The sequence below is a fragment of the Oryctolagus cuniculus genome, chromosome X (assembly GCF_964237555.1).
Source record: "Oryctolagus cuniculus chromosome X, mOryCun1.1, whole genome shotgun sequence".
Taxonomy (NCBI): Eukaryota; Metazoa; Chordata; class Mammalia; order Lagomorpha; family Leporidae; genus Oryctolagus; species Oryctolagus cuniculus.
Genome location: NC_091453.1, coordinates 28,001,554 through 28,017,967, shown reverse-complemented (window position 1 = coordinate 28,017,967; position 16,414 = coordinate 28,001,554). Strand labels below are relative to the sequence as shown.

The 16,414-nt window shown below is 39.3% G+C and overlaps 1 non-coding gene across 1 annotated transcript; it reads right to left on the bottom strand.

Moving 5' to 3' along the window:
* Nucleotides 1-4,081: 4,081 nt before the first annotated feature.
* LOC127485035 (small nucleolar RNA SNORD82) lies at nt 4,082-4,163 on the bottom strand. The gene has a single exon (XR_007912236.1). It is a non-coding gene; the product is annotated as a small nucleolar RNA SNORD82 (small nucleolar RNA).
* Between the last annotated feature and the right edge of the window lie 12,251 nt (nt 4,164-16,414).

Here is a 16,414-nt window from a genome sequence, read left to right as displayed (position 1 = left end):
TCTGTAAAGTCTTTCAGTGAAGAAATTTGCTTAGCTCTTTCTGTTAGCTATTGCTGCACAATGAACTACTCTAAACCTTAGTGGCTGGGAACAGTGTTCTATTCTTTATTGTGACTTTATGGGCCACAAATCCAGGCTGCCTTTATCTACACTCAGGTTATGGCTCCATTGATAAATCCAACAAGGCTTCACTCAACTGGCCAGCACCTCACGTGTCCTCTGCACGTGATGAGCATGATTTTCTCACCATATGCAAATCTCAGAGTAGTCATATTTCTTATATGGCAGCTGATTTCGATGAGGACGGAAGTCAAAGCTGCGAGTCCTCTTAAGGCCCAGTCTTGGAAATCCCAAAATGTCACTTCTTTCACTTTATATTGGCTCAAGCAAGTCAAATGGCTGGCCTAGACTGAAGGAACAGAGAGAGGCAGAGTCCTCTCAGGAGTAGCATGCACATACAAGGAGGAGGAAAATTTAGTCATAGTTAAAGACTATCTACCAACTTTGTAAAGGTCATATTTTTTAAAAATTATTGGAAATACAGAATTTTTTTGCCCATAATACCCATAAGTATCTTGAAAATCCCTTATTCTATATAGCCAGTTTAACAATCATATCACAGTATCTCTAATAACTTGGAAGAAATATACAATTCCTCCTTTTGTGTCAGAAGTGAAACCTCTACCCCCATCCGATTATTTGAGAGCACCAAACAACTCTATTACTGCTAAATCCATGAAGCCCATGCTGGGATTGGGTCTCCAACATCCATTTTGCCTCTCATTCAATGAATAAATTTGGAGAAGTGTGGTGAGTTGACTTCAACTCCAGATGAGAGTGACTGATTTAAAAGTCATTCCATTTTTCTTGCCAACAATTGATCCATAAATGGACTTGTGAGCAAATTTTGGCAAGCGGGTACGTTGAGGAATTTGTTGGAAACACAGAAACACAAAATGTAAACAGCCTCTTTATTTTTGGTTCATCCTAAAAGGAAGCAATCCAAAGTCCTGTCAGCTGCTATACCTAGCTCTAAGTCCAAGATCCCTAGTTGACACTGAGTCTTCTTCATCAGCAGTAAATGGCTATAGATTAACAATCTATTGAGCACATATATGATATACAATGGCTAATAACATGTGGACAATCTATTGAAACCTCTCTTTCAGAAAATGAAAAGAGAGAGAAAAGAAATATCACCAATGGTCATCAGGTTATGGTTATATGATATATTTGTGGATAAGATAACATTCTTATTCTGGTTGTGAATGCGGTTCTAGAGTCAGCTAATCTGGCATGCTAGTGTCTCTCTCTGAAAGAAACTTCATTGTTTTCCAATGGCAACATCGGAGATGAACACTGACATTTATCTCATTCTTGTAAGACCTCATGGAAGATGCAAGAAGTAATCAATAACCAGATTTTAATCTATCAATTTTTTAATGTTATAAATTTTACAGCTATATTATTTAATTGGAGATTGACAAATGTTTCTTTTTTAAAATTCATTTTATTTATTTGAAAGGCGGAGTTAGAGAGAGAGGGGCAGACATGCACACAGAGAGAGAGATAGAGATCTTTTCATCTGCTGGCTCCCTCTCTACATGGCCTCAATGGCCTGGTTTGGGCCAGAATGAAGCCAGGAGTCAGGAGCTTCCTCTGAGTCTTTCACTTGATTACAGGGACACAAGCACCTGGGCCATCCTCCACTGCTTTCCCAGGTGCGCCAGCAGGGAGCTGGACTGGAAGCAGAGCATATGGGATATGCCCATATGAGATGGTGTCACAGGCAGCAGCCTCACTCACTCTGCTACAATGCTAGCCCTCACTTCTTCCACATAGCCAATTATATATCTTGAGATTTTTTATTTGACACACCCCACTCTTGGTAACAAATTCTGTATCAGATAGAGTTCTTTAAGCTGTAAAAAATTAAAAATCCAACTGATACCTGCAATAAAAACTAAATGTATTGTTGACCAAAACCTGAGTTCAGCTATAGAATAGACCTTAGGGTTAGCTGAAAAGAACACAATCAAGGACACAGATTGCATTCACTAATGTTGTCAGCCTCATATCACAGCTAATTTCCATCATGGCCTTAGCATATCTCCTAGAGCAACTAAGGCTAATGGTCACTCATTCATTTCAAGTGAGAGCCTGGTTTCCTATGGCTATGCTTAACAAATAAGTTACATTTTCAAAAATTGCCAGAGAAGTTCTTTTTGTTTCTTGTTGGACTAAATTGATGTGGGCTAACCTGCTTGTGAGATAAGACAGATTAGTTTCAATGACTAGATTAGATTCATCAGGGCTCCAAGGTGTAGAGCCAATCAGCTATCTGTGGGAGTGGATAACACCTAAACAAAATCAAAATTTAGTTAAGAATGGAAAAGAGGGGCTAGAAGCCAGGACAACAACCAACATTTCCTGCTACAACTGGTTCAGATGCTTGGAGGTGGGCACGTGGGGGAGAGAAGAGGATCATTCTACTCACCAGAGAGGAGTATTTCCCCCAGAATATAACATACTGACATTTAATTTGTGCATCTTTCTGTTGTGATTATCCTACTTTAAATCAACTCCCTTGTAGTAGAATCATATCTGACAAGGCTGAAGGTCAATCCCAGTCATTGGACCATGTTACATTCATTTAGGTTGGCCCACTTCCTCATCATGATTCCCTTTCCAATTCTTGCAGCACCAAGAATTAAATTATCAGAGCATGAAGGAAAAGAAAATGCAAAAAGTGTGTTATTACTTACGTATATTGACAAACTGTGTCCACAAATATACATCAACAAAATGATAGCAGGAGAGACATTTGCTATGCTAACATTGATAGCTATTTCAAATGTGTTTTGCTTGTTGTCAGCAAGTACTTCTTTGTATACAACTTAAATTCCTCATTCTCCACTGTAGGCTTATTTCTTCTCTCTAGTTCTTCAAATGTTGTCAAACAGGATACATATTGTCATCTGTCTCACATATGTACAAAAGGCCCAGCTGGAGAGAAAAGGATTTAGTCCTACACCAATAAATGGGCTCTCAAAATCCCTTCCACTGGTAAAAGCCTATGAAACAATTTTACCTTGATTATTAGGAGAAGTAAAACTGAAATATCCTAGAATATAGATGTCAAACATCGAGCCTGTGGGCCACCCCCCATCTGCAGAAGATCATCATTCAGTGACACTACCTCATTGAAAACAGCTTTACTTCAGTTGTCAGTGTTTTTATGAAATACTAGTTCAGTCCACCAGGAGTTTCATGAGGGGAAATTGGTCCATAAGTAAACTTGAGTTGACACTTTTGTCCTGAGGAAACAAAATGGCATTTTTGAGAATGTAAGATTAATGCATTAAGTGATTGTTATTTACCCCAAACTAGGCCCTTGGAAATTCCAGGAAAATTGAGGCGTCAAATATCAGAAGCTCCAACACTTCAGGCCAGTGTGTGTGTGTGTGTGTGTGTGTGTATGCACATGAATGTGCACTATCTAAATAGCGGAATCCTTCCAACAAACCACATGTGTACATGGAGCAAAATCATATTTTGTTTATGAATTTATCAATCTGCTTTTTATACAGTGTTATTCATAGTTTCCCCTAAAACTTTTAAGCTAAGACAAGCTTTTTCAAGAGCCAATTTGAAATGAAGATTGATTTTTGCATGATGTCACCAAAAGATGATGTCACTTTCTTTTCTCTCCCTTGTCTCAAGAAAAATGAACACTAGCATTGGATTTATTTGTCTCCTTAACATACAGTCAGTCTCTATAGACACATATCAGCCAACCTGAAGTTACCAGCTAATGTCTTACGTGGAACCCTGGATAAAGAAAAAACCTTCATAGCTCTCATGGGAAATTACTATGGTTCCTTTCAACTTTCTTTTAGATAACATTATAGTGATTATTTTTTACATTAATACCAAAATACAGCCTTACACCTTATTTAAAGGGAGTTAATCAAATTCCCAAGTAAACATTCAAAAGAGATTTTGTTCATTAAAAAAAAAAACCTCAAATCCTACCCCTAAAGTCTTTTGTTATAAGCATTAATTGATTAATTTATATTTTACACAGAATATCAGCTGTATAAATATCACAGCATAGCATCAGATTTCAGTATTAAGTCCCATTGTCATTCATTATTTGTAGTGTCTATTTTTATCAACATATATGACTGTAATTTTCAATACAATTCTGTCAACTGTTCAAATCGATCATAATTCATTTCTCCAGTGCCCAATGTTTCAAAAGCAATACATTTGCATGCCAATGTGACTAGAAAAGCTGGTAGAAGCGGCAAGAAGAGAAAGGAAAATGGCTGTGGGGCAAGAAGGAGAAAAGAGTTTGAGTCTTTAAGGAAATTTTTTTACTTTTTCCAAAAATAATAACAATAATGAATAAGCTTTTACAGCTAAAAGTCTCATATTTCAAGTTGCCCCTGTATATTTCCTCTGAAATGTTTTCCAAGCAATGAATCTAGTCCAAGGATTTCAAGCCATATTTGGGAAGCATAGCAAAGCCACGTGTAAGCAATAGTAATGGAGAATGTGACCAAAGAAGACAATGTGAAGCTCTGTCTTTGCCCCAACCTGCCCCGCAACCCCAGTTGGGACTTTACATGAGTTACATCCAGCAGTACCTCTCTGGGGAGGCATCTTGATGGTAGAGTCATAACGTCACCTTAAACAAAAGATAAGCCTGAAAGTCATTACCTAAAGGGTAGTGAACACACATATGTAAGCTGGAAGAGCCCCAACTTTGATCAATATTCAGCTTCAAGAAGGCACTGAGAGGTAGAGTAGGTGGAGGAGTAAAGCACTTGGAGGAGGAGAAGCATGTGAAAAGATTTGGTCTTACATTTAACCAATTTCAATAAATTGATTATCATCATCACCCAAGCCTTTGTAATTGAGAAAATCCCAGTTCTGACTCCATTTATTAAAATAGCAAGGAGATAACTTGGATTCCCAATCCCCATTTCACCTTAAACTGTCACATTTGCCTCTGAAGGCAGAGAAGAGTCAAGGTTATTCTAAGCTGGGTCAAGAATATGTTTCTTAGAGAAAATTCTTCCCACTAACAATTTACAGTGAGCCCTGAAAGTATATGAAAGAAGCTTCCTCCTACTATCATCAAAGCCTGCATTATTTTTTACCTACTGCTGGAATAAAGCAATGAAGAAATAACTCCAAAATCAGTAGTTTACAACAGCAATCATTTCTTTCTGACTTGCAAGTCTGGGGATTGTCTGATTATGCTGGACTCTGCTGCAATTTGTTACCTTTGGCTACAGGCAGTGAGTGGGGGGTCAGGAATTTCCCACATGTCTCCACCTTAAAGGATCAGTGGTCACATAGGCCATGACAGAATGCCAAGTGGGGCCAACAGAAAGATGCAATGCCTCTTCATGCCCTAGGTCAGAAATGGCTCACTAAAACTTTGACCCATATTTCCTTAGCCAAAGCAAGTCACATGCAAAACCCATAATCAGTGAGATGGTGAAATAGACTCCACTCATAGCGGACTATGATAAGAGTGAGGAGGGAAGGAAGAATCATAGGCAAATAAAAGGGTATTTCGAAATGGTCATTGAAAATGGAATTTAAATCCATGCATTGTTTTCATAATATGCATTTCCCATGAAGCTTTTGAAAGACACCCCTCCCAATGGATTTCAAAACTTTTTTGCAACAAAATAAACTTATCTAATTTAATTTATTTTCATGAACTTTTTAAAGTACCCTCATCTAATCAACAAAGATTGAGGATTCCCCTCCAGAGGCCCAAAACAAACTCTGATCATTTTTAGGCAACGTTTTAATACTGTAACCCAACAGCTAAGCATCTTGGAGCAGTGGGTTAAGCTGCTGCTTGGGATGCCACATCCTGTATCAGAGTGCTTGGGTTCAATTCCTGCCTCTGGTTCTGATGAGGCTCTCTGATCGTGCACCTGGGAAGCAGGGGATGATGACTCAAGGACTGGAATTACTGCCACCCATGTGGGAGACTTGGATGGATTTCCTGGCTCCTGGCTCCTGGCTCCTGGCTCCTGGCTTCAGCCTGGCCCAGCCCCAGCTGTTGCAGCCATTTGGGAAGTAAACTAGCAGATGGAAGAGTTCTCTCTGTGTATCTCTCTGTCTCTGTCACTCTGCCTTTCAAAATAAACAATTTTTTTTAAAAAGGAAGTAATCCAAATACTTATCAGTAGATGAATGAATAAACAAAATGTGGCATATACATAAAATGGAATACTATTCAGCCTTAGAGAGGAATTAAGTTCTTTTTTAAAAGATTAATTTTATTTATTTGAAAGGCAGAGTGACAGAGAAAGGGAGAAACAGAGAGAGAAAGAGATTTTCCACTCACTGGTTCACTCTCCAAATGGCCACAATAGCCCAGGCTGGGCCAGGTTGAAGCTGGAAACATAGAACTCCATCTGGGTCTCCCATATGGGTGTTGAGGGCCCAAGCAGTTGGCCCATCTTCTGCTGCTTTTCCCAGGGGAATTAGCAGGGAGCTGGATCAGAAGCAGAGCAGCAAGCACTGGGTATCACAGGAGGAGGCTTAACTAGCCGCATCACGATGCAGTTCCCAAGAGGAATTAGATTCTGATACATGCTACAATCATAGGTGCACTTTGAAAACATTATGTTAAGGGAAAGAAGCAGACACACACGCACACACACACACAAAAAAAATATTGTATAATCCTACTCAGATGGGGTACTTAGAACAGGCAGATTCAATGAGACAGAAAGAATGGTAGTTCCCAGCTCGGGTGGGGATCAGGAGTTGTTGTTCAATGGGCACACAGTTTCTGTTTGGGAAGATGAAAAAGTTCTGCAGGTGGATGATGGTGATGTTTACACAACACTGTGAATGTATTTAATGACAGTGAATTGTACTCTTAAAACAGCACATTTGATGTTATGTATATGTTACCAGTATAAAGAAAAGTGAATCAGAGTTAACACAGTGTGGTAGCAAACTACGACTTCACATATGAATTGGATCGTTTTGTCCTCACAAGTGTATTGGAGTTGGATTCCTTCTCCATTCAGGAAGAGGCAGGATGCTAAAGAGATCACATAGCAGAGTAGCCAATACATAGAAGAGCCCAGGTCTCTCCATTACATGCAAATAAAGGTCAGAGATGGCAATCATCTTGACTGAAGTATACTTTGGTATTACTTAGCTGATAATTACATGTACAAGGTCTTTGGCGCTGCCTTTGCCAATAATGCTGCATTCCCTCAAGTGGTAGATGGTAATAGACACCAGATCAACCTACAGAAATCTAGGGTGCTAGTATTTTAAACCTGGCTCTAAATTCCCTAGAGCTTTAAAAAAGAAATTTTTACCTGTGGCATAATGAGTGGAATGAAAGATGTACTTTATTCATTCTAAAGATTATTTTTCAAGTCACCAAATTGGCAGACTCCTTAATAAAGGAAGTCTGCCGCTGAAGCTTTCTCTCTTACTTCAGTCCTGATGTTCTTAGCAGGCACTCTGTATTAACTTTTAGATCTCAACCCTACTGTGTTACATAAAAAGCGTCTTCCACACAGGAACAATGTCAGCGCTTGATGTTCTCAGGGCTAGCTCTGTCAATACTTCTCTGCTTGAAAGGACTGCTGTTTTAATCCTGAGAGACTAGAATTCATGGCAGAAATTGCAACTACACACTGAATGATAATTTTCTACACCTTCCTGCCACAGCTGGCACTAAGAAAATGGAAGAAATTCTCATGGAAAGGGAAAAAGGTGAGAGCGCAGAGGAGCTTGCCTGCATTTCCAGGTGAGCTTACATTTCAATCAGCAATCACTTGAGATGGTTATGAGACAGCAGGGCCATCTTTCTATTTATTATCTGTCCTTTTCATATCAGTCACTGCTGAAACATTGAGCTAATTCTTAAATGCACTGCCTTGCAGGCCTGCAAATTGAATGAGTGCTTCATTATTCAGTTATATCAAAGAGTATGCCGACAGATACCTGAATAACGCAATAGCCACTGGACCTAATGAATGGATTTTGATGCTATCTTACGAATATTGACAAAAGATTTTATTTAGTGTACTGTATAAAAGTACCTTTCTGAGAGACAGACAGAGAGAGAGATCTTGATGCACTATTAAATGCTTGCCTCTTCTCTTGCCTTCTATTTCTTTCCTACTGTTCTACTTAGACTGGAACATGAACCCTCAGGAGATCCTGGGACTTCCTCTCCAAAACAAGAATTCAACAAATTCAAGATACTTCTATAACTGTATTTAAAACTATAGTTTAACAGTAGATGTCATGGTCAGATGATAGGGTTATATAGAAGAGGACAGTGCTATGGCAATAATATTTACTGATTTCTTGTTATGTCATTTGCTGTTCCAAGTGCTTTAAAATTATTAAGGCACTGAAGCTTCACAATGCCCCTTTGCAATAGGTAGTTTTCTTATCCTCCGTGTATGAGGAAACTTCAAAAAGTTTGTGGAAAAATAGAATTAAAAGACAAGTTCATTTTGGTGCAAAAATTTTGAACTCCACACACATAAGGAGTCTTCAAAAAGTTTATGAAAATGTATATTATGAAGCACTATGCATGGATTTCACTTTTTGGCACTAAAATAAACTTATCTTTTATTCCATTTTCCATGTGCTTTTAGGAGTAGCCTCTTACAAAGAAACTGAGGTACAGAGAGGTTAGGTGACTAATCTAAGGCCACAGAGCTACTAAATACCACGGCTGGAAGTCATTTCCAGGCAATAGGGCTGCAAAGTCCTGCTCTCACCCTTACGCCACACTGCTTATCTAAGGAGAAAAACAGCACAGTATTCTGGATATCAAGTACTGCATTATACTGCCTCAGAAACCATTAGAGAAAGATTTGATGAATTTATCTAAAAATTTAAAATTCCTAAGATCACTAACCAAATTTAAACAGGAACCACAAACTGGGAAAAAAGGGAAACACCTGAAACATGTCAAAGAATTTATGCTCTTATTATTCATCATTCAAAAACTAATAAGAAAAATAAATGAAACGTACGAACAAAAAAGGCTAAAATGGCAAATATACCCATGGAAACCTTTGACAACATAAACAAAAGAGTAAGCAAAGAGTTCAAGGATTGTTATACCCAGTGTTATTAAGGGCATGAAAAAAACCAAGCATGCTCAGATATAGCTAGAACAACAGCTGTAACAAAGTAAATGTAACAGAAACACACAAAGTACCAAAGTCAAGTATCTAGTTTTCAGCTTTAGCATCTCATTTCAAAAAAATATGTTCATGTGGAAAAAATGCAAACTATGTCATACCAGTACACACATACACAATTTGGAGAGAAAAAAGAAAAAGTATTTTTAAGTGTAAAAAATTTCTGGAAGTGGGATAAAGGGTGTATGTGAACTCTATACTACTACCTGACAATTTTTGTTTTGTAAATTGAAAATTATTCAGAAATAAAAATGTTAAAAGAAGAAAACTTCTGGAAGGCCCTATGCTAGAATGTTAATTACAATTGCTTATTCTGGGGTTAGTGGAATAACACATTATTTTGTCTTCACTTTTTTATTATATCTTTCAATATTTGAATATTTAAGTATTGTTAATTAATTTTATAATTACACACACACCCCACATGCATGCACACAGGTATGTGCACACACACACACACACACACGAACCAATCAATATAAATACTAAGGCAAGCACGCCTGATGGTAGCCACTCTTATTGCTGTCAGTTCAAAATTTATTCTACATCTTCCTTGGCCGGATGTTTTTGGGTGGCAATGTGCCCATCCCCAGAGATGAAAAATAATGGGTGCAAGCCAGTTGTGGAAATCTCATTAAATTGATCCAGAGCTAAGCATGTGACCCAGTTCTGGCCAAGAAGACATAGAGGAAGCTTGTTGATGGGCTTCAGGTTAAGATTTCATCCTAGTTAAAAAAAAGAGTGGTAGATCATTTAGAAAGCATTTTACTCAGTAACACCTCCATACTTGCTTTTGTTCTTAGGATGCCATTGTAGGAAGATATTTAGAGATGTGGCAGCCTCTGGGGACCATGAAGGGAGATACCACTGACACAACAAAGAGGAAGAATGGAAAAGATAACATCCAGTTCAGAGGTTTGGCGATACTAATGAGCTCCTGAAACAACCCTGGAACTTCCAGCTTCCAAGCTTTGTGTAATACAGATTGATTAGATTTCTTCCTTTTTGATACTCTGTTGGTATAGCATTTTGTTCCTTGGAACCAAATATGTCATGTTTCAATAGTTCATACAAAATAAAGGTACACAAGTATATAGATCTTAACTACATAAATACATAAAGATACATTTATAAATCCCATCACCTCCTGTTTTCTCAATAGTATTAGTGTCCTTACACCATCTCTCTTGTATATAAACGCTCCTCCACTTAACTGGATACTTCTCATCACTTGAAGCCCTTTCTTTTTTTTTAACTTTTATTTAATGAATATAAATTTCAAAAGTACAACTTTTGGATTATAGCAGTTTTCCCCCCATAACCACCCTCCCTCCTGCAAACCATCCCATCTCCTACTCCCTCTCCCATCCCACTCTTGAAGCCCTTTCAGTTCCCTCCCAACCATTCCTCAGTTGCACTTACCACTTCATATTCTGCCCCCTTCAAAACCAAGCTCTTTAAATAGTTTGCTCTGCCCAATATCTTCATTTTCTCAACTTCTATTCCTCTACCCATTCCAATTCATCTGGACATACATCACTTAATCAAAACAGTATCTGCTGGTTTGCTTATGAGCTATGACCTCAGTTTTTCTACCCAAACTAATTTCTTCAGTTCCTTTCACCACTCCGTCTTTATTGAAATATCCTGTTCCCTTAGTTTCTGAGTCTTTCTTTCACTTCTGTCTCAGCTTCCTTTGCCATCTTGTATGCTCATCTGCCCCCACTGGCCCACTAAATGCTGGTAGTCCTCAAGGCCTATTCTATTTATTTATTTGACAGGTATTTATTTGACAGGTAGAATTACAGACAGAAAGAGAGAGAGAGAGAGAGAGAGAGAGAGAAAGGTCTTCCTTTTGTTGGTTCACTCCCCAAATGGCCACCATGGCTGGCGCTGCACCTTATCTGAAGCCAGGAGCAGGTGCCTCCTCCTAGTCTCCCATGCGGGTGCAGGGGCCCAAGCACTTGGGCCATCCTCCACTGCCTTCCCGGGCCACAGCAGAGAGCTGGACTGGAAGAGAAGCAGCTGGGACTAGAACCCGGTGCCCATATGGAATGCCGGCGCCACAGGCAAAGGATTAATCAAGTGAGCCACAGCCCCCTCAAGGCCTATTCCTGAACCCTTTACACTTCCCATATTATAGTCTGTCTTAATATTATCTTTGGTATCAGTTTGCATTTATGTGTGTACCTCAGATCCATAAATCCAACATTTATTTGTAAACATTTCAGTTCAACATCTTTGCATGCTGTCTTCCTAATCAAATTTGAACCTCTTCCAATCTTCCTTGTCACAATGAGTGGTACAAACTTTGCTCCAGCTATGTAATCGCAAAATCTAAGGACAGTCTTTTATACCTTCGCTCATCATCATTACTAAATTTAATTCCTTAATGTTTTAGTCTGTTTTCCCTGGGTATAACAAAATAATTGATGCTAGGTAATCTCTATAAAGAAATGAGGTTTGCTTTGCTCATACTTTTCTAGGATCCAGAGCATGATGCCAACATGTGATTGGCTCTCTTGAGGACTTTTCTGGTTATGTCACACGGTGGTAGATGGCACCATGGCAGGAACATATATGAGAGGCAGAAGTCACATAGTAAGACACAAAGCCAGAGAGAGTGGTGCGGAACCAGCCTTGCTCTTTTATAACAAGCCCCTCATGAGAACTAACTGGGGCCCCATGATACCTACATCAATCCCTTTCAAAGGCAGAACTCCCAATAACCTAATTACTTTGCACTGGGCTCTACCTCACCATGGTTCTACCATCTCAACCCTATCACCCTGGAGACCAAGCCTCCAACACAGGAAATGTGAGACAAATAATATACAAACCATAGTAATCACTAAATCATTAAGTACTATCAACTTATCTCCTAAATATTTTCAAGTTTAGCAACCTATTTTTATACCTACCTGCTACATTGTTCTTTTAGACATCAGAAGTTCTTTATTAATTTACAAGTTCATGTCGTAGGACTTTGCCTGTAGCCCCTTTCTGTTCATCTTCCCCCATCTCTCCTCAGTATACATTTTATGGATCCTTGAGCCATCAGATTTAAGCAAACTTGTTAAAATTATCTTTGAAAAAGTGATCTTTTAAAAAGTAAGGTTAAAACATTCTTACACACCCTAGCTTTCATATATAGAATTACTGTATATTAGTTTGTGAACATTCACTGAGTTTAATTGCATTTCCACAATGCTCACAACAACATTAAACCAGGATGCTTATGTCCTTAAGTTTCTATTTGTGTAAACATTGACTTGTGATGGAAAGACTTAAGGGGATCAGGGTCTCACCATTTGTCCTGAATTCATGTGAAGACCATAAGACACTGATAGCACTGAGTCTTGAAAAGATTTAATTACATGAGTGAAGATTTGCTTTCTCCATTGGAGCATCAAGTAAGCTAAAACTATCAACATTGTAAACCAAACTGCCTTATTTTTCTTCCAAACATCATATATGCCTATCAGGTTATATAGGCTTGAAATTGATATTGTTTACCACCTACATTCTAGTTAAGCTATTATCTTCTTTTGGGTTAATTACACAACAGAGGACTCTCAACTGGTCTTTCTATATGAATTCTTATACATCCTCATTTTGCCCCCACATTGAAGCTAGTGTAAATTTTCTTTAAATTCAATTCAGATTGTATCATTCCTTCACTTAAAACTGGTCAGTGGCTTTCCACTGCTCTTAGGATGAAGAATAAAGGCTTGAACTTGATCTAAAAGGCTGCAAGAGGTATGTTTCTTACCCTCTAAGTCTCATTCCCCATCATACTTTTCAGCACACACCTACCTTTCTTAAGAACCTCACACCCCCACCAAGCTTACTCTATCACAGAACTTTCATGCATGTTCTTCCACCTAACATGCTCTTACACCTCCTCATTGTTCTTGTAACCCCTATTCATCCTTCAAAATGCAGCTTAATACTCTTTCCTGACTTGCATCTCCAGATAAAATCTTCCTTGTTTCAAAACCTGATGGTTTGGAATTCTTACAATGACCCTTAAGACCCCAAAGCAGACACTGCTGATTGTCTTCTTGACTGCCATTTTTCTTCATTTTTTATGTTAACATAGCTCTTATTTTTTAAAAAAGATGTATTGGGGCCGGCACTGTGCCACAGCAGGTTAATGCCCTGGCCTGAAGCGCCGGCAACCCATATGGGCGCCGGTTCTAGTCCCGGCTGCTCCTCTTCCCATCCAGCTCTCTGCTATGGCCTAGGAAAGAAGTGGAAGATGGCGCAAGTGCTTGGACCCCTGCACCCACGTGGGAGACCTGGAGGAGTCTCCTGGCTCCTGGCTTCGGATCAGTGCAGCGCCAGCCTTTGCGGCCATCTGGGGAGTGAACCAGCAGATGGAAGATCTCTCTCTCTCTCTGTGTCTCTACCTCTCTCTGTAACTCTGTCTTTCAAATAAATAAAATAAATTTTAAAAAATAAATAAATAAAAAAGATTTATTTTCACTTATTTGAAAGACAGAGTTATAGTGAGGCAGAGGCAGAGAGGTCTTCCATCCACTGGTTCACTCCCCAGCCAGAGCTGGGCCAATCTGAAGCCAGGAGCTTCTTCTAAGTCTCACATTTGTGTGCAGGGGCCCAAGCACTTGGGCCATCTTCTACTGCTTTCCCAGGCACATTAGCAGAGAGCTGGATCAGAAATGGAGCAGCCGGATCTTGAACCGGTGTCCATATGGGATGCCGGCACTGTAGACAGCAACTTTATCCACTACACCACAGCGCCATCCCCATATAACTCTTATTATGTTTAGGTTCTGGACAATTGTGCTTTAGGAGCTATTCTCCAGCCCCAAGGAGGAAATGCTTTCTAATATAGGCCAATCATGTCAATTCTATTCTTCTTGCCCGTGTTTGGATTAGGAATTGGCTTCTGGAACAAAAAACTTTTATAATGAAAAGTAAAATGGCATGGAAATGGGGAATGCCCCCCTCCACCACCGCCAAGAAAGGAATAAAAGAGAACTCACGTACAACTAAAGCAGAGTTGCCCAAGCTCACTTGCAGCACCATGAGAATGAGAATCAATGGTGACTATTTGGGGCCGGCACTGTGGTGTAGTAAGTAAAACTGCCGCCTACAATGCTGGCATCCCATATGGTAAATCTTAAACAAAAATGCTTATTGTTTTATGCCACTGGATTTGAGGCTTATCTACTATGAGGCATTACTATGGCAATAGTTACCAGATATACCAGCAAAAACATCTTAACTGTTGTAGTTATTCAACAATCATATAATTGAATATAATTCTCTTTCACTAGATCATAAATTCCAAAGGGCAGAAATTGCTTATTTTTGCTCTTCATTGTATCCTACCCCCTCACCCACAATTGCATAATAAATATTGATTAATTTAATATTACTTATGAAAAAGAAAGGCTGAAATAATACACAGCAAAAAAATGTTAAAATCAGATAGCAGGATAATAAGGAATATTTATATTTTCACTTTTATCTTAGTATAATACCTTTCTGTATTTTAATAATACTTTTTATAATAAACAATGAATTGCTTTTATAATTGAGAATAAAAGCAGCAAAGCAATTTCTACTAAGGAAAAAATATATAATTATTTGTAAAGAAATACTCTCATGGGTCAAACATGAAGTCATTTGCATGAGTTAAAACTTGCATGGAGTTCCAGATTCAGAAGACTATAAATTCACACAAACGAGATGAATATTTAGGTGTCAGGACAGTAAATAAAGTCTTGGTTAGCACCAAGATTTAAGATCTAGCTGAGAAACACTGCACTTTGCTTTGTTTTGCCTTGCTTCCTAGGGTCAGAGAGAAATGTCTCTAGTAAGCCACAAGAAGACAGAAATTTAGGAAGACTGGATCAAATGGAAATGCTAAGAAGCTATTTGTTATTACCTCATTGTCTCTAGAGCTCACTTTACACATTTTTGTAGCCCGGGGACATCTCTCCAGCCACATTGGCTTTACCTTTGTCTGCTTCCACCCCCAATTTCTCTGCTATCTGCCCTCACCCCATTCTCTAGGGTGAGGATTTTTGCTCTCCTCTTAAGCTCCTTCAGACCAACCCTGGCTTCCCGTCGTTCTTTGCGTTCCTGGATCTCAGGATTCAAGGGTACAGAAATAAAAAAAAAAAGGAACCACAATTCATACTTATACACAGCCATATGGATCATTTTTTTTTTAAGAAAAAGATTTATTTGCTTGAAAGCCAGAGTTACAAAGAGAGGGAGGGAGGGAAGGAAGGAGAGAGGGGGAGAGAGAGAAAGAGAGAGAGAGAGAGAGAGAGAGAGAATGAATCTTCTCTGTAGGTTCACTCCCCCAAATAGCTACAACTGCCAGGACTGGGCCAGGCCAAAGCCAGAAGCCAGGAGCTTCATCCAGGTCTCCCACATGAGTGGCTGGGGCCCAAGCCTTTGGGCCTTCTTCCACTGCTTTCCTGGGTACATTAGCAGGGAGCCAGCTAACCTGCTGTGCCCACAATGCCAGTCCCTGAAACATTCTACAGAAACAGTATTGAATGAAAACCACAAACTAAGAAAAAGTTAGATTTATTATAGAAGAAAATTTATATAAATTTAAAACATATGGAGCTGGTGCCGGTTCCAGTCCTGGCCGCTCCACTTCTGATCCAGCTCTCTGCTATGGCCTGGGAAAGCAACAGAGGATGGCCCCAGTCCTTGGGCCCCTGCACCCACGTGGGAAACCTGGAGGAGGCTCCTGGTTCCTGGTTCCTGGCTTCGGACCAGCTCAGCTCTGGCCATTGTGGCCATTTCGGGAGTGAACCAGCAAGATGGAAGACCTCTCTCTCTCCACCCCTCCCCCCGTAACTCTTTCAAATAAACAAAATAAATCTTTAAAACAATAAAATGTATAAGTTCACATATATCTCTTAGATTAGCTACATATAAAAGAACTTGTATTAAACATTTTGAAAGGGTGCCCAATTGGAGGAAAGAATTAAGTGTGGGCACAGAGAATACATGGTGGAAGGGCTGTTAATGAAGGAACTGCTCACAGTGGTGTGGGGAGGGTGAAAGATGGGAAGGTGCGTTGTTTTTCTATTGCTTCTGCAATAGAAATCATGCCACATTTAGTAGCAAAAAAATAGGGGCCAGTGTTACAGGGCAGTGAGTTAAGCTGCCACTTGCCATGTTGATGTCCCATA